This window comes from Monodon monoceros, unplaced genomic scaffold, assembly GCF_005190385.1.
Source record: "Monodon monoceros isolate NGI ecotype Baffin Bay Population unplaced genomic scaffold, NGI_Narwhal_1 Super_Scaffold_1, whole genome shotgun sequence".
Taxonomy (NCBI): Eukaryota; Metazoa; Chordata; class Mammalia; order Artiodactyla; family Monodontidae; genus Monodon; species Monodon monoceros.
Genome location: NW_021703765.1, coordinates 50934017 through 50952999, shown reverse-complemented (window position 1 = coordinate 50952999; position 18983 = coordinate 50934017). Strand labels below are relative to the sequence as shown.

Sequence of the window (18983 nt, the reverse complement as noted above, 5' to 3'; positions counted from 1 at the left end):
TTCTTTTATTTATTTAAAATTTTTATTATTTTATTTTTTTGGCTGCGTTGGGTCTTCGTTGCTGCACGCGGGCTTTTCTCTGGTTGCGGCCAGCAGGGGACTCCGTTGCGGTGCGCAGGCTTCTCATTGTGGTGGCTTCTCTTGTTGCAGAGCACGGACTCTAGGCGCGCGGGCTTCAGTAGTCGTGGCGCGCAGGCTCAGTAGTTATGGCGCACGGGCCTAGTTGCTCCGTGGCATGTGGGATCTTCCCGGACCAGGGCTCAAACCCTTGTCCCCCGCATTGGCAGGTGGATTCTTAACCACTGCACCACCAGGGAAGCCCTGGCTTGTTCCTTGAAATCTTATTGTTCCATGAATTCCTCACTCTCTGCATGAAGAGTCTCATCTAAAGCTCTAAATGGAAATTTTGTTTTGCTACTCTTTTGCCACTGTGTCAAGTTCCATTGACAGTGATTTCCTTCACCACCTTAGAAGCCTTTTCTTCTTTGGCTTCCTCTTATTTCTTCCGTTGTATCTAAGAATGTACCCTTTGTCCTCTCTTATAAGCTGGAGCATTGTTTTCTATGGGAATACAGCTTGATTTTGTTGCATTATTATCCCACATAGAATATCCGCAGTACAACTCCACACATCACTGCCAACAGTTCCATCACTGCCTGTGTTTATTGAGTCTACATAAGGATTAGCAGATAGGTTTAAACTGTTGTGCCAGGGACTCCCCAGTGGTCCAGTGGTGAAGAGTCCACGCTCCCACTGCAGGGAGCACGGGTTCCATCCCTGGTTGGGGGAACTAGAATCTCGCATGCCACGCAGTGCAGCCAAAAAATAAATATATAAAATACCCTGTTGTGCCAACTCTATGAGCTTAGAATGGCTTCCACTAGGTAAGCTCCACGAGGGTAGGATCTTTATTTTGTTTACTGAAGTTATCCCAAGTACCTAGAACAACAGCACATAGTAGGCACGTATTAAATAGTTTTAAAATATGGGCAAGTACAGCAGTTCGCTGGCAATATTTGCTTGCCATGGGCATAGGAGAAAGGAGTGTCAGCAGCCAGCTTCTCACTGAAAACTCATGCAGTAAGTAACCTCAAGACTCCTTGGAGTGGCAGGCCCAGTGCTAAACGATGGCATTAATGCTCAGGATGAATTCAGATAAACACTCTATTTGAGTCTGATGAAGAAACTGAGATTTGATTTAGCAGTGACTTGTAAATGTTAAGGAGAAGTAAGAATAAGTGGGTTTCTTTTCTTTATATCATAGTCTCTAACTATATCTCTAGCAGCCATGCTTCTTAAAAACTCTAGCACACATCGGTTCCCCATACACTGATTGAGTCATATGCTTGTATCTGGTTGTAGGTAGAACTGAGACAAATAGTCCTTGGCAGGGCAGCTACCTTCCAGTGACAACTTTACACCATAGGAGGGGAGAAGGCATTTTTAGTGGAAATGTAGCTGTCTCTACCACAGAAGGGAACAGGAAGTAACCTAGTAGTTGAATGAGTTAGGTATATGGAAATACACTATTTAGTTGTATAAACATGATTAGAATATTTATTTGAAAGGTGTGGGCACAGATGGTATTTTCTTAATTCGGGCAACAATATTAGTACAGGAGCAAACTAACGGTGATGGTTTAAGATCCTAGTGGGCAATATACCACCTAAAGGAATGAATTTCCCAGGCTTTTTTATATGAAAAGTTTGAGAAGCACCCTGGTAGGGAAGGGGGTCAGAGTAGAATGGGGCTTTTATTTAAATACATTTAGATAGCACTTTTAGTGATTGAGAAAAGACAGTAATTAGCCGTATCAAAGAATTTGGTGGGGAATAGTGGCAGGTGGAAATTATGATGGAGCTAAACCTCCCTTTCCCCAGTCTCACCTCACACTTCCCCTTCCCCCCACCCCCTTAAGCCACTCCTACTGGGGCTTAGTTTTTTTTTAATGAATAGAACTTAAGTCAGAAGGAGGAACTCGTAATAAAGGTCAAGTAGAAGAGAGAGTCAAGAACCTCTTAGGTTGTCAGAGGATGAATAGGATTTTTAGGATGATTGATGCTTAGAAGAGGGAAAAACTAATGACAATGTCGACGATTCTTCGAGATAATCACAGCCAGCAGTAAGAAAGAAGCCACGGATCCACAACTTCAGAAAGTCGAAATGATAGATCACAAGAAACAACTAGCACGTCTTCTTTTTAATCTCCTAACTTCTGTAACAAGAGGATGCTCTTTAATGGAAAAGCTAGAAAAAAAGTATAAGAAACTAGATAGTAGATAGTAAGAGGGTATCTAGCTTTGACTGATTTCAGGCTTCTAGGTCCAGAAGAATTCCATCTGAAGATTCTAAAAGACATTTCTGATATTCCCAGGACCCCACCGATAATAGAAAGAAATCATGGTGGACTTCCCTGGTGACACAGTGGTTAAGAATCTGCCTGCCAGTGCAGGGAACACAGGTTTGATCCCTGGTCTGGGAAGATCCCACATGCCACGGAGCAGCTAAGCCTGTGCGCCACAACTACTGAGCTGCGCTCTAGAGCCTGCGAGCCACAGCTATTGACCCCATGTACTGCAACTACTGAAGCTCGCACGCCTAGAGCCCGTGCTCTGCAACAAAGAGAAGCAGTGAGAAGCACGTGCACCACAACGAAGAGTAGTCCCTGCTTGCCACAACCAGACAAAGCCTGCGTGCAGCAACGAAGACCCAACGCAGCCAAAAATAAAAACAAAATTAAAAAAAAAAAAAGAAAGAAATCATAGAGACAGACATCTCAAAAAGAAAGAAAAATGATTAAATGATGCCTTAAAAGGTGAATTTTAATAAATGCAGACACTGAAAGTTGCCTTTGAATCTGGACAAGATTCTGTAACAGTTTATTAAACAGTTACCATTTATAAACAATTGGAATGTTACAGAGAAGTAATTCTTAACAGTTAGTTGTCCAGCAGTGCTTTCTTGGATTGTTGAACCACCTCTTTGTAGTCTGAGTAAATACTGGCTCTAGATCATCTGTCAGTGGTACTTTCCTGTATTGGTGAGTGGTCGGACCTGATAAAGCTTAGTTTCCTTCTAACAGCAAGGGTCAGTGATTCCTTTTCCAATTTATTTATTTTTTGGTCTGTTTTATTTTCCCCTTTCTGTAATTAAGTCTTCTAATGGCACTATAGACTTTGCTTTATCTTTTTGATATTCAGAGTCAGGGATATTAACAGGTTTAAAGCTCTTTTTATGTATTTCTGGATTTTTTTTTTTAAGGAAAATTAAACTGGAGTATGGGATAAGCATGTGTGTTTATCCCGTAATATCTGTGAACATTGTTTTATTTTTATTATATATATGAACAAAGATACCTCAAAGTTATTTTTATTTGCTTTTTCAGTTGAAGTCTACTGTGCATTTTTCTGTGCTTGCTCATAACCATTGCCAATATTGCTCTTGGGTTGTCTTTTTCTTATAGATTTTTACAGATTCTTCGTGTACAATGGATATTAATCCTTTATGTTGCAAACACTTCATATCTCTGCTTGTCTTTATTTTGTTTAATGTTTTTCTTTTATCTTAAAGTATTACAAGTAATTTTCCTTTTGTAACTTCTGAATTTTGTGTTCTAAGAATACTTTCCACAGTTGACAATAATTTTAAAAATTCTGTTTATAGGTTTTTGTTTTGTTTTATGTTACAGATAATTTAGCTGTTTACTCTGAAACTTATGTATGTTGTAAGATAAGGATCCAATTCCTTTTTTCTTTCCTCAGATGATAGAGCTCACCAATGCTGTTTATTAAATCTAAATCTCTCCTTTTACCACAGATTCAAAATGCCACATTTAGCATTTACAAATTCTTTTACTCTCAGGCTTGTTTTGGGGCACTCTTTGTTTTCCCGATATTTACTTGCTTATTCCTATGCCAGTACCACATAGCTTGATGATGAGGATGATCATGACCCTGATAACAACAGCAGGAGCAGCAGCTAATGCGTATTGAGTATTACCTGTGTACCTGTCACAGTGGTAAATACTTTAACATATTTTACCTGATTCATTTCTCACAAAACCCAGAGTTAGGTATTCTTTTTTCTTTTGAAAATCTGGCTTAAATGTTCTGACCGGTAGCCATCTTATTTAATGAAAGGATTTTCTTTCTTTAAATATGGAACACTTCACAAATGTGCCTGTCCTTGCACAGGGGCCATGCTAATCTCTGTATCGTTCAAATTGTAGTTTATGTGCTGCCAAAGCAAGCAATTGAGTTAAGTATTTTCAATATCTTTATTTTTACAGGTGAAGAAGTAGGTTTTGAGAAGTTATATTTATTCAGGTTACAAGCTAGGACTGTCACCAACTCTGACTCCAGAGCCTATACTCTTAACCATGAGGTTGTGATTACTAGTGGGACAAATTTCCTCGTTTTTCTTTTTTTAAAAATTTCTCGGGCTTCCCTGGTGGTGCAGTGGTTGAGAGTCCGCCTGCCGATGCAGGGGACCCAGGTTCGTGTCCTGGTCCGGGAAGATCCGAGATGCCGCGGAGCGGCTAGGCCCGTGAGCCATGGCCACTGAGCCTGCGCGTCTGGAGCCTGTGCTCCACAACGGGAGAGGCCACAACAGTGAGAGGCCCGCGTAACGCCAAAAAAAAAAAAAAAAATCTCAGCTATTCTTATGCATTTACTTTTCCATATGAACATTGTGCTTTTGATCTAGATAATGTTAATTATTTAGATTTATTTAGGGAAGAATGGACACCTTTATAATAATGGATCTTATTATCTAAAAATAAATGGTTTGTTTCATTTATTAAGGTTCTTTATATCCCACAGTTTTATTTTTTTAATATAGACTCTGAACATTTGTTGTTAAGCTTATTCATAGGTATTATTTCATGTGTGGTTTTAGAAAAACTTGTTATTTGGAAATAATTTCAAAGTTACAGAAGAGTTGCTAACATTTTGCCACATTTGATTTTGTCATTCCTTTCTTGTATATGTGTGTGGGTATCCTCCCCACATCCCCACCTTGAAAGTTAGTTGCAGACATCATTCTCATCACCCTTAATTACTTCGGTGTACGTTTTCTAAATCAGGGACATTTTCTTATACACTGACAGTACAGTCAATCGAATTCAGGAATTTTAACATCACTATGACACAGTTATCTAATAGACAATTGTTGTAGGTTGAATTGTGTTTCCCCCAAAAGTTCTAATCCCCAGTATCTGTGAATGTGACCTTATTTGGAAATAGGGTCTTTGCAGATGTAATCAAGTTAAAATGAAGTCATACTGGATTAGGGTGGGCCCTAATCCAGTATGACTGGTGTACTGATAAGAAGAGGAAAATGCCATGTGACGATAGAGGCAGAGATGGGAGCGACACAGCTGCAAGCCAAGGAGTCCCAAGGATTGCCAGCCACAACCAGAAGTTAGCAGGAGGCAAGAAAGATTCTATCCAGAGTTTCAGAGGGAGCGTGGTCCCGCTGGCACCTTGATTTTGGACTTCTGGCCTCCATTACTGTGAGAGAATACATTTCTGTTGTTTTAAGCATTTTTTAAAAAATTTATTTATTTATTTTTAATAAATTTATTTATTTATTTATTTTGGCTGTGTTGGGTCTTCGTTGCTGCGTACGGGCTTTCTCTAGTTGCGGCGAGCGGGGGCTACTCTTCGTTGCCGTGCGCTGGCTTCTCGTTGCAGTGGCTTCTCTTGTTGCAGAGCACAGGCTCTAGGCGTGCGGTCTTCAGTAGTTGTGGCACGTGGGCTTAGTAGTTGTGGCTCGTGAGCTCTAGAGTGCAGGCTCAGTAGTTGTGGCGCACGGGCTTAGTTGCTCTGCGGCATGTGGGATCTTCCCGGACCAGGGCTCGAACCCGTGTCCCCTGCATTGGCAGGCGGATTCTTAACCACTGAGCCACCAGGGAAGCCCATATTTACTTATTTTTAAACAGCAGCCCTAAGGAGTTAATGTCGCAGTCCATAATCAAAATGTTTCTAGTTGTCCTAATAGTGTTCTTTATAACAAAAATCCAGAATGTAACCCACTGCATCTAGTTATGGCTCTTTAGTCTCCTTTAATCTGAATAGTTCTTTAGCCTTTATCTTTCATGATGTTGATATTTTTGAAAAGTCAGAATGCTTGTTTTGTACAGGGTACCTTATTGAGGATTTGTCTGTGCTTTCTTGTGATTAGATTTAGATTATGAATTAGGGCAGGAATACTACTGATATATCAGGGGTATTGTGTCGTTCCTGGTATAGCCCATCAGGAGGCACACCTTGTTAGTCCCATTATTAGCAGTATTAATTCTGCTTAGGTAAGGTGATATCTGTCAGGTTTCTCCACTGTAAAGTTAGCATTTTTCTCTTTTTCATTAATAAGTGATATGTAGGAAAATAGTTTTAGACTCCATGAATGAGTCTTGCCTGAATTGATTATTGAAATGATGGCTGCAAAGTAATACTTTTCTGTGTAATTCCTTCTATGTTTATTAGTTGGGATTCTGAAAGAAAATCTTCCCTTCTCACTCATTTATATCAGAGTGATTTTTGGATTTTCTTTTTAGTCAACAGGTTATAATCTATTAGTGTCATTCATTTTGATGCTCAAATTCATCCTGTATTTAGCCAGCAAGAGCCTCTTCAAGATGGTTCCTGTACACTTTTGATATATCCACATCATGTTTTGAGTAGTACTTAATTTTCTTGGTGTAAGATGTCCCAGGCTCTGAAACTGAGCAGAGGGCTTGTGTGTCTGCAGTGCAGAAAGCCAAACTCTGACAGCAGGAGTTTGTAGCAAAGTAAGGATTTGTTACAGGGTGCCATGCAGGGGAGTGGGAGACAAGCCTCAGGCCCACTCCAACTTGGTCTTTGAGTTAGGGATATTCTTAAAGGGGAAGAACAAAGAGGCATGGTGTTGTGACCATGTGTCACAAAGAGGCATGGTCTTGTGACATTTTTCAGTCATAGTTTTGGGAGTCAGGATGTTTCTGGTTTATGATTCTCCCAGCCAGGTGGTCCATGGCTTGGGGGTCTGTTAGCTCATCTTGCCCTGGAGAAATGACCTGAGTTTGTATATTACTGATGATATCTGCATCAGCAGCTTTAGGCATCTGACTCTGGTTGATTAGTGTTCAGTTAGCATGGCATTGAGGTCAGAGGGGACAAGAAAGGGGATAAAGTTTTGGACAGACATATTAACCATAAACTTTGTAATGGAACTTGGTTTTACGGGGATTTGGTTTCTGTCCCCACTCCTGTTTTAACTTTCCCCAAATCTTTCAGGGAATGGGGCGACAGCTGCTCTGGCTACTTCTTGTTGAAACAGGGTGTATTCTTGCCTCAATTTAGGGAATGGAAATGTTGCATACCAACTTTCAAAACACTTGGTCAAATAGATCATAGGTCACCATGAAACAATACTTATTCACTTAACAAAGTGACAATAAAAGATTTCAAAAGCAAATATATAGAGTTAGAACAAATTACTTAAAAGGTAAAGAAAGTTAGCAGCTCAGTATTCCCCACAAAAAAATTTGTTTTCTTAAGAAAGAAAACATATTCAAGTTTTGTACCATATTACCTTTAATCTTAAAATTCATTGACTCAATTAAATTCATCCTGATCTTAATCCTGACCACACATAGAATTCCTTTTTTTTTTTTTTTTTTTTTTTGATTTTAATTTTTGTCTGCGTTGGGTCTTCGTTGCTGCATGCAGGCTTTCTCTTGTTGCGGCGAGTGGGAGCTACTCTTCGTTGTGGTGTGCGGGCTTCTCATTGTGGTGGCTTCTCTTGTGGCGCGTGGGCTTCAGTAGTTGCAGCACACAGGCTCAGTAGTTGCAGCACATGGGCCCTAGAACATGTGGGCTTCAGTAGTTGTGGCACACGGCTTAGTTGCTCCACGGCATGTGGGATCTTCCCGGACCAGGGATCAAACCCGTGTCCCCTGCATTGGCAGGTGGGTTCTTAACCACTTTGCCACCAGGGAAGTCCCATAGAATTCCTTTCTATGGATTCTTTATTTTCTCTTGCAAATCTTCTGCAACCTTCTGTATCCATATTAATTTGTCCCCTACTTTCTTTCCCTTAACAAAATGCATTTCCATTCCTTATACCTTCTTTTTCCTTGCATACAAAGATGTTTTCCATATTAATTTTTAGTTTTAATTACATTAATTAAAATTCTCAACTCTTAAAAACCTTAATTTCTGATGAAAACTAAGAAGTAAGTAATTGTGGATTGTTTGTCATACCACCATTTCCCCATTGGCAAATTTTATGAACATATTCTATAACCTCTAGAAACATACATTTCCTCAGAGCATAATTTTTTTAATTGAAGTATAGTTGATTTACAATATTATGTTAGTTTCTCATAACATAGTTTCTTTCCTCAACGTGGTGCAGGATGTGTCTAATAAACCCAGACGTCTTTAGTTTTTCTCTTGTAAGAAGACAAGTAGATAGACTTGTTTAGCAGTTAATGTTTCAGTATTTTATCTTATTTGAAATGACCTGGATATTCAATGAATTCCCATCATTTAACTTAATTTAGCAAAACTTTAAAGTTTCAAGTTACCAAAAGTCTGGAGAAACTATTTTTACTTGCAATTTTTATTTATTTTTTTCATTTTTGGCCACGCCACGTGGCATGTGGGATCTTAGTTCCCTGACCAGGGATGGAACCCGGGCCCGCTGCGTTGGAAGCGTGGAGTCTTAACCACGGGGCCACCAGGGAAGTCCTTGGAGAATCTAGTTTTAAATAGACATACCTAAAACATAATTATGCCTTAGGAGTTCACCTAAAACTTCCTATCTCATTTATCTCTATTTCATTACTTATGAAAATACCAAGGTTGCAAATAGTGAGTCTACACATTACCCACAACTTCTGTCCAACTGCTGTACATTGGGATTTCCCATGACACCTCCTTGGGTTTGATAATTTGCTGTAATGGCTAACAACTCAGGAAAAGTTTATTTACTTGGTTACTGGTTTATTATAAAAGGATACAACTCGGAAACAGGCGATGGAAGAGATGCACAGGGTAACGTATGTGGGAAGGGGTGTGGGGCTTCCAGGTAAGCCACCCTCCCAGAACCTCCAGGTCTCTTCAGCACCTGGAAGGTCTCTGAACCCCTTCAGTTAGGATTTTTATGGAGGCCTCTTTACAGAGGCTTCACTGATTAAACCATTGACTGTTGGTGTTTAGTTCAAGCTCCAGCTCCTCTTCCCTCCCCTGAGGTGGGAGTGTGTGGTGGGGCTGAAAGTTCCAGCCACTCAATCCACTGGTGGGTTCACCCTAGGGGCTTTCTACTAGTTACCACTAACACAAACTCAGGGACTTGTGAATAACAAAAGGTGTTCCTTCACCTTTATTGCTCTTATCCGTCAGGAAATTCCAAGGGTTTTAGGAGCTCTGGGCTAGGGATAGGGAGGAAAACCAAATACATATTCCTTATTGTTAATCACAATGTGTCAAGTAGCTCCTGGCCACATGGGACAGTTCAGCAGTTAAAATGTGCTGTAAGTGTGAAATACATCCAGATTTTGAAGACTTAATATGATAAAAAGAATGTAAAATAATTCAACTTTTTTGGTTGATACATGTTGAAATTATAATCTTTTGGATATATTAGGTTAAGTAAGATATTATTAAAGTTAATCTCACCTGTTTATTTTTCGCCTTTTTTTTTTTTTTTCCTGCTATGCAGCTTGTGGGATCCTTGTTCCCCCACCAGGGATCGAACCCCAGTCCTCTGCAGTGAAAGCGCGGAGTCCCAACCGCTGGACCTCCAGGGAATTCCCCTATTTTTCACCTTTTTTAATGCGGCTACTAGAATATTTAAAGTTATATATGTGACTCACATCATATTTTTGTTGGATAGCATTGCTCTAGATCCAGGCTGCCTGGGAGTTATCTTTGATTTGGATCAAGTTACATAATCTCTATGCCTCAGTTTTCTCACCTTTAAAGGAAAAGTAAAAAGAAAAAGCCTTTAACTCACAGGGTTGTTTTAAAGATTGAGTAGGTTAATGTGTGCAAGAGTACTTAGAACAGTGCTTGGCACATAGTAAGTGCCTAATGTCTGTTAACTATTCCCAATGTGAGTGCAAACTGCATGAGGGCTGGGACTTTGTTTTGTTCACTACTATATCTCCACTTCTTAGGTTCTCAGTAAGTAATTTTTGAATGAATAAATGAATATGGAGAGTTTTTGAGTAACGTAGGTAGTGATTGGGAAGGAGGTTTCTTGATTATCCAGAATGTCTGTTGAAAAAAATATTACAACCAAGAAAATTGCATCCCTAAAAGACAGGTGGCGTGGACTTCTCTCTTAGGAAAACTCTATATCAAAAGGTTAGAAAAATCAAAAGACAAATTAGATATATTTTGAGATTAAAAATTAGAAAATATATATTATTTGCACTGCATTTTCCAGGCTGTCCGAGACTCTCAATAAAAATTCTCTAAGCCTGCAAAAAAAAAACCCTAAAAAACAATACTAAGTCAGTGATCAAATATCTGGTGGTGGGCTAGAAGAGCATGCTGCTGCTGGTCCTTGGTGTCTGTGGTATTTTAAGGGCTTTTCAGTGCTGTTGTTTCCTCAGAAAAACTCTTAATTTGCTAGGGACTGATATTTGCTAGCAGTCCAAGAGAGTGTGAAGATTCCCCTGACTTAGGAACTCTTCACTAGATCTTTCCCTTGTTTCCCCACTTCTTGGCTCTGTAGAGACCCCAAACCAACTGTCAGGATTCGGCTGTCAGTAAAAAAATAAGGAAACTTTTTTCTGTATGTTTTGGAAGAGATTAAAGAGCATAGAACTAGTTTATTCTTGACAGGTGTCAGATAATTTACCCATAAAATATTTAACAATTTTTGATGGAATTTTTGACAAGGTTTAAACCCTTTTCATGCTTATTGATTTATTTAGGTCTCCTATCTTTTAACTGAGTTAATTTTATTAACTTCCATTTGCTTAGATAGTCATCCTTTTCATCTGATTGTTAAAACTTTTTTAAAGTTCCCGTTTATAGTTTTTGCAAATCTTCTGTTGCTCTAGCATTCTTTTCACATCTAAAACTGTGTACTTGCCCTTTTCATTTCTTGATTAAGATTAAATCTAGTGATTTATCTATTTCATTGATTTTTATTTGTAAATCACATTGGAAGTTTTTCCATTATAATAATGAAATAAAAGAAAATTAAAATTAATTAGAAACAACAGGAAAAGAAATCTCAGTATGATTTACAAGTTAAAATCCTCTTTTTGAGTTTCTTTGTTTTTTTTCCCTAAATTTTATTTGTATTAATTTCTTTTTAGTAAAAGGTGTGTAAGACTATGAATTTTGCTCTGAATACAACCTTTGCTATAGCTCATTGATGTGGTAGGAAGTTGTTATTCTTTTTATTTTATAATTTCAGTTTGCATTTCCTCCTTGACACAAGAGTATTGGATCATGAAAAATCTTATGTATTCATGTTATTTAGGAAAACTTGAAAAAACACTCGTGTGCCATTTCTTTAGGTTTTATAGCATATAGTATTCTGTTGTCAATACTCAAAAATGATAAATAGGAGAAAATTGTTTCCAGTCAGAAATAGTTTATGCATGTATAGGTAACTTGTCTCATGGAATTTTAAATACCCATTCCTCAAATAAATAATACTATAAAATGTGGGCCATAATAATACAACCCACCTTTTTTATATACTTGCTCTAAGCAAGCAAATACTGCTAATACTACTGTAATATTATGGTAAGAGCACAAAATAGTATCAGTATTGCAAAAAATCTTAACCAATTCTAATACAGTTTTTGTGGCTCTTGTTGGAAACTTGTACTCCTTTATATGATAAACCATAAAAATCAAATGCAGTCTTTTAACTCTTTAATAAGATGTTTTAAATGTTGACATATATTCACATAGTTATTACATACATGTTTTAAAAAATGACTTCAGGATTGAAATAGTATAGCACAGAAGTAAGGAACAGTTCAGAAATATTGTACCAAGGTTCTGCCTTTGATTCTTAGGTCATGCTAAGGAACTAAAGACTGTGATCGTTTATAGCCTAGGGTAAAAGGCTTCTCATGTAATATGAAAGTAGAAAGAAAGAAAACATCAACTCTTCTTTGATTAAAAATTTCATGTCTCCCTTTTTTTTTTTTTTTAAATGAAAGAAGGTTTAATCAGGGAGATACACGCTCCATAGACAGTGTGTGGGCCATCTCGGAAGGTGAGAGGCCAAAAACTTCATGTCTCCTTTTAATGTGACAGCTCCATTGGACTATGATAAAACCATTCACACTACTTCCACATTAATTTTTTACTCCCAAGAGCCAAAGCAGGCAAATTGATATTCTTTGGAAATTCAAATGTAAATGGAATGAAGTCCTTCAGAAAATATGTCATGTAGATCTGTTTGATTTTATGATATAGATATGGTCCTTGGAGCTTGACTATATAAAAATTTGATAAGTACCAAATCTTATTTTCCTATAAGTTTTCATTTACTAGTGTCTATAACATTCCTACCTGTTTCTAAGTGGAGTAATAGCAGTTGCTAAATAATAATGCAGAAAACCGATATTATCAATTGTTGTTGCCACCTTGAATTGATAAGATGATGTCAGAAATGTCTGGAAATGGTCAACATGCATTTTACCTTTCTCATATAGCTGCTGTTTTCTTGTCACCTACCTTATACTGACATTTTGAGGCTAGAGCAGTTGTTGAGGTCATAAGCATTATCAGTCTTCACAGATTAAAGGAGATGTAGATAACTAGTAAATTAATCTTGTTAATTATTATGGATTAAGTTTATTTTTATTTATTCTTGGCTGCGGTGGGTCTTTGTTGCTGAGCACAGGCTCTAGGCGTGCAGGCTTCAGTAGTTGTGACTCGTGGGCTCTAGAGTGCAGGCTTAGTAGTTGTGGTGAGCGGTGAACTTAGTAGTTGTGGTGAGCGGGGGCTACTCCTCGTTGTAGTGCCTGGGCTTCTCATTGCGGTGGCTTCTCTTGTTGCGGAGCACAGGCTCTAGGCGTGCGGGCTTCAGTAGTTGTGGCTCGTGGGCTCTAGAGTGCAGGCTTAGTAGTTGTAGCGCATGGACTTAGTTGCTTCGCGACATGTGGGATCTTCCCAGACCAGGGCTCGAACCCGTGTCCCCTGCATTGGCAGGTGGATTCTTAACCACTGCGCCACCAGGGAAGCCCTAAATTTATTTTTACTTAGGGTGATTTTTTTTTTTTTGTACTACAGTCTTTTTATCTCCATTCCCTTTGGTTAAAGAAGCCAGATTAAAACATTAATTTGTTGACTAATTTTTATCTTTTGGGTCAAGTCCTAAACATTGATGGGGAAAAGAATCTGTAATTCAATTCAACAAACTTAAAAAAAATTTACATCTACTCCAGGCAAGGCACCATATTAATAAGGCTTTTTAGGAGGTAAAAAGGAAACTCTCCTTTCTGTTTATCAATTAAGTATTCCACTTCTTTAGATAACCTGAGAGAAATATTGTATTGGAGTCTTAAAGTTCAATGGCAGATCAAGAGAAAGGCCCATTCAGGAGACGCCAGGTGAAGGTAAGATTTGAGAAGGTTTTGAAGGATAAATAAAATGGACATTCCATAGGAAGCTGGTAATAGGAACAAAGACACAGAGAAGATGGACAAAGCAAGGTGCTTTCTGGTTATAGTAAATAGGTATGCTTGGAACATAGGAATAAGGGGTCAATCATATACTTAAAAATGGTGGCTCTCATCATTACTTAAAGAGTGCCTGCTCATCACCTGGGATGTCTGTTAATGTGTAGCCTCCTGAGTTCTACTTCCAGAAATTCAAATTCAGCAAACCTGGACTGAGAGCCAGGAATCTTCATTTGTAATAAGTACCTCAGACCCTTATCACGCAGGTGGTATGGAAAAATTGAAAATAAGAGACCCATTTATACAACTTGAAGCTTTAAAGATGTTCAGTTTGACAGTGGTAGACCACTGGAGGTCTGGAGTCTTACTGTCTCACTTGCCGTGTGACCTTGGACAAGTTACTTAATCCTCTGTGTATCAGGTTCTGCATCTGTAAATGAGGAAAGTAACAGTAATTGTTTTTCAGAGTGTTTTGAGAATTAAATGAGATAATTCATTTTAAGTGGTAAGCACAGTGGCTATAACACACTAACTGTTCAGTAAGTGTTAGCTCCTTTTGAAATCATTGTCATCTAATTAAGAGAAATATATTTATTACTAGGTTATGATTAAATTCATTAGTTATTTTACCCTACATGCTTAATCAGACTACTTTTTGGTATATTACCTTGTGTATATTACTTTTGCTCATTCATTTATTCAGAAAAACATTTTGAAATGTAGTGGGTGTGCACAATATTAGATACACAAAAAAGAGAATGTCTTAACTACTTGTTCTTGATTTGCTAAATTATTGATTTTTGTTTTAGTAATTGATGACTAAATACATGCCTAGCAAATTCAATACTTTTCTGTTTGGAGCAAAACAATATAATGTAACAATTCATTTGAATGAATTTTAATTCACTTAAAAATGCAAAAGTGGCAAAGAAATTGTTGGAGGGCTTTAGTACATTTAAAGATATAATTTTAAAGCAGAACAAAAAGCTATACATTTTAAAAGTACAGCATTTTAGATTTTTCCTTTAAAAAATTTATTAGAGGGAAATTTAGCAGTAATGTAATCAGTTTTCAAAAAGCACAACTTTTGACTCGCTTATGGAAGTCTTTTCTATCAAAGTATTTATATACAGTCAGTTTACATTATTTGCAGTAGTTATGTTCTAGAAAGTCACCTTGAACACTGATTTAGTGAATACTGAACCATTGCTCCTAGAGGAAATACAAGGTGAGGCCCCTGTGAGCCTCTTATTACAACGTTGTGTCAACTGATAAATGTATAATCTGTTTTATGTGTGCTTCTATTTAAAAACACACCTTATTTATATTTTCTTTTGGAGGAGGCAAATAGTTTATCTAGCAAAACAGAGAAATACAATTAGATTTCACCAAGTTTACAGTTATCTAGCCTTCTCTTTGAGCTCTCCTGAAAGAACTAAGATTCCTTCCAGTAATACATCTTAAGTCTGCCCTAGAAGGCTCAACAAGTAGGGAGAAAACTACTAAAAACACACCTTATTTAATGTGTATTGTTGATTCAATAACACTGAACTAACAAATAGCACTATAACTCGTGTCTGAATGAAGCTTATCCAGCACACATTTTCTCTATAAGGTGCACCACAGCCTTCTTGTGTTTAGAGAGAGGACAGCGCTTCAGCAGCAACACCTGGGATACTATTTTAAACAGTAACATCACCAACAAAAACACAAAAAGAAAAGAGAGTGGCACTAGATAGACCGTGGAAAGGACACTAGTTTACAGTATGAGAGCCTTGCTTGCCCTGAGCTGGGTACGTGTGGATCTCGCAGCTCATTTTTCATAGCTCTGCTCGTGTCTGCAAGTGTCTGCTAAAACACCATAAATTATCATTGGTTTGGGAGTTACAAATAAATCTTAACAAGCAGGCTATTTTGCAAATATGGAATCCATGATAATGAGGATTTATTAATGATGACATTTTTATAGTAGTGTATGTTGCAGAATATCTTCTGGGCTAACCACAAGAGACAAAGGTCCTATTTCAGATTTCCTTAGCTCTCCTGCATGTGTCACCCAAATTCAGTACTCCTATATTAAGCACCCCTCCCTCTCACTCCATAGAGGGGAAAAAAGGAAAACGCCTCCGTGTTTGGTGTTATGCTGTTGGTGTTGTGCTGTCAAGGAAGTCACCCACCCACTTAGTCTCCCATCTTTGAGTCCTTGTGATTTTGGTAATTGCTATGCTGAGACCAGCTTCCTAACGAATTCCCATTCAGGGGACACTGAAAGAACAGTTGGGTCCAGAGTGTCATCCAGACAGGCTGCTCGTAATGCCAACCACAGCCCTGTTACCAGGACTCGGACCTTTTACAGTGCTTCTCTCTCCTCCAGCCACTTAGAGTCAGGCCAGCTCTGCCCGTTCTTATTTCTTCCTCCAAGGCTAGTACTTACTTCCCTTTGTAAGGGAAGAGGAAGGTGGTACTCTTACTGGCTTATTTCCCTTTAAAACCTAGTTAAATGAATGAGTTGTTCATTTGATTGATTCAACTACTTTGTTCTACTTGGTTAAATTAAACCATTCTCCTAATTTAGCAAAGTTATGTTGCTTAGTACAGAATTAGCTTTAAATCATAATAAACTCTGAACCCTAACAGACCAGTGTGATTTTTTTTTTGGCTGTGTTGGGTCTTCGTTGCTGTGCGTGGGCTTTCTCTGGTTATGGCGAGTGGGGGCTACTCTTCGTTGCAGTGCGCAGGCTTCTCATTGCAGTGGCTTCTCTTGTTGCTGAGCACGGGCTCTAGCTGTGCAGGCTTCAGTAGTTGTGGCACGCGGTCTCTAGAGCGCAGGCTCAGTAGTTGCAGCGCACGGACTTAGTTGCTCCGCGGCGCATGAGATCTTCCCAGACCAGGGCTCGAACCCTTGTCCCCTCCATTGTCAGGTGGATTCTTTTTTTTTTTTTTTTTTATAATATTGAAGTATTTATTAGTCAAGTACTAATAGTGATTATACAGTTTTTACTCTTCTTTGTACGCGGGCCTCTCACTGTTGTGGCCTTTCCCGTTGTGGAGCACAGGCTCTGGACGCGCAGGATCAGTGGCCATGGCTCACGGGCCTAGCCGCTCCGTGGCATGTGGGATCTTCCCGGACCGGAGCACGAACCCGTGTCCCCTGCATCGGCAGGCGGACTCTCACCAACTGCGCCACCAGGGAAGCCCGTCAGGTGGATTCTTAACCACTGCACCACCAGGGAAGCCCCCAGATCAGTGTGATTTTGAGAGTATATTGATTACAAGTATGGGCACAGTGGCAGGCAGAATTATGGCTCCACGGAGAGATCCATGTCCTAATTCCCAGAACCTGTGAATGCATTAGGTTAACACGGCCAAGGGGAATTACTGTACAGTTGCAGGCAGAATTAAGGTTGCTAATAAACTGGTTTTAAAATATGGAGGTTAGGGCTTCCCTGATAGCGCAGTGGTTGAGAGTCCGCCTGCCGATGCAGGGGACACGGGTTCGTGCCCTGGTCTGGGAAGATCCCACATGCCGCGGAGCGGCTGGGCCCGTGAGCCGTGGCCGCTGGGCCTGTGCGTCCGGAGCCTCTGCTCCGCAACGGGAGAAGCCATAACAGTGAGAGGCCCGCGTACCGCAAAAAAAAAAAAAAAAAAAAAAATTACGGAGGTTAGCCTAGATTATTCAGAGGGGCCTGGATTATTCAGGGGGGCCGTGGGCCCAGTGTAAGAACAGGGGGATTTAAGAGTGGAAGAGGAAGCCAGAAGAGTCAAAAGAAGTGTAAATGGCAGAAGCAAGGCCAGAGAGAGGCAATGTTGCTGGCTTTGAAGATGAAGAAGGTAGTCATTGAGCCAAGGAGTGCAGCAGCCCTTAGAAGCTGGAAGGAACGAGAAAACCAATTCTTAGATTTTGTGGAAGGGAAAGCAGCCCAGCTAGACTTCTGGACTGTAAGATAATAAATTTGTGTCGATTAAAGCCACTACGTTTATGATAATTTGTTAAGGCAGTTATAGAAATAGGTAATTTGAATAGAAGTTATCAATGGATAATTTGTTGTGGTAGAAATAGAAATAGAAAACGCTGAGACAAGATCTTCTGAGTTCACGCTCAACTTCTGGCCCTTTTGTGATATAGAGCCAAGTTACTTAACCTCTCAGGCCTTAGTTTCCTCATTTGTAAAACAGGGGTAATAGGACATATCTTCAATGGATATTGTCTGGATTAAATAAGTTAGTGCATCCAACACCTTTTAACTTTGTATACATCTATTATTTAAATTTTAATATGGTGAGCATGTAGGAAATTTGCAATTAAAAAGAGAAAAAAGTAAAAACTTTATTTTATTACAAGAAGAAATTAGAAGTTATATTTAGTAAGTGTCTTATGAACATTTAGAATTACAAGAAAAGTTTCAGCTATATGTATGACAAAATATATAGAATTAGGGGCTTCCCTGGTGGCGCAGTGGTTGAGAGTCCGCCTGCTGATGCAGGGGACATGGGTTCGTGCCCCGGTCTGGGAAGATCCCACATGCCACGGAGCGGTTGGGCCCGTGAGCCATGGCCACTGAGCCTGCGCGTCCGGAGCCTGTGCTCCGCAACGGGAGAGGCCACAACAGTGAGAGGCCCGCTTACCACAAAAAAAAAAAAAAAAAAAGTATATATATATATATAGAATTACAAGAAAAGTTTTGGCTCTATGTATGACAAAATATATCTCAAAAATGGGCTTTTTTTTTTTGCCAATGTGAAATTTGACTAGAAGTGTTAGTAATTTATCATGCCAGTTTTATTATCCTTAAAGGAAAAAGCTAAAAAACTAAGTATATTACAAATATCATTATCAGGTGAAAAATTGACCAGCATGAGATACAAGCTCAGGAAAATCTGTGTGTTGGGCGGGGAAGCAGAAATTAACTCGCTTCTTACTGTTTTTTCCTACTGTTTCCAATCAACTAAATTGAGCTTTCAGATTTAATTTTGTTATAACATTGTATCCCTATTTATTGCTAGAGAACTGTAAAAGGTTATGTGATGGTTTTTCCCACATGGTTTTTCCAGTTAAGGTTTTTTGTTTTTTTTTTCTGTTCAATTTGGAACAAGGTATGTGGAAGGCATTTAGAGTGTGCTAGTTAAAATTTTTAGAAGTGTTTTTGACGTCTTTTCTCAACTTTGTCTTTGGGTCTCTAGATTAAGTATACTGTATAATTTTAAAACTTTCTTAGAATATCCTTGAATCCTCTTCCTTTATAAAAAACAAATGTTTGGGAATTCCCTAGCCCTCCAGTGGTTAGGACTCAGCAGTTTCACTGCCAAGGGCCTGGGTTCAATCCCTGGTCCGGGAACT

General features: G+C 38.9%; 1 protein-coding gene and 1 pseudogene across 1 annotated transcript in view; one reads left to right on the top strand and one right to left on the bottom strand.

The window, feature by feature from the left end:
• The window catches only part of YES1 (YES proto-oncogene 1, Src family tyrosine kinase), a 78484-nt gene that overhangs the window by 9295 nt on the left and 50206 nt on the right, over positions 1–18983 (top strand). The gene's annotated exons all lie outside the window — the stretch shown is intronic.
• On the bottom strand, positions 4152–4248 carry LOC114902407 (annotated as a pseudogene).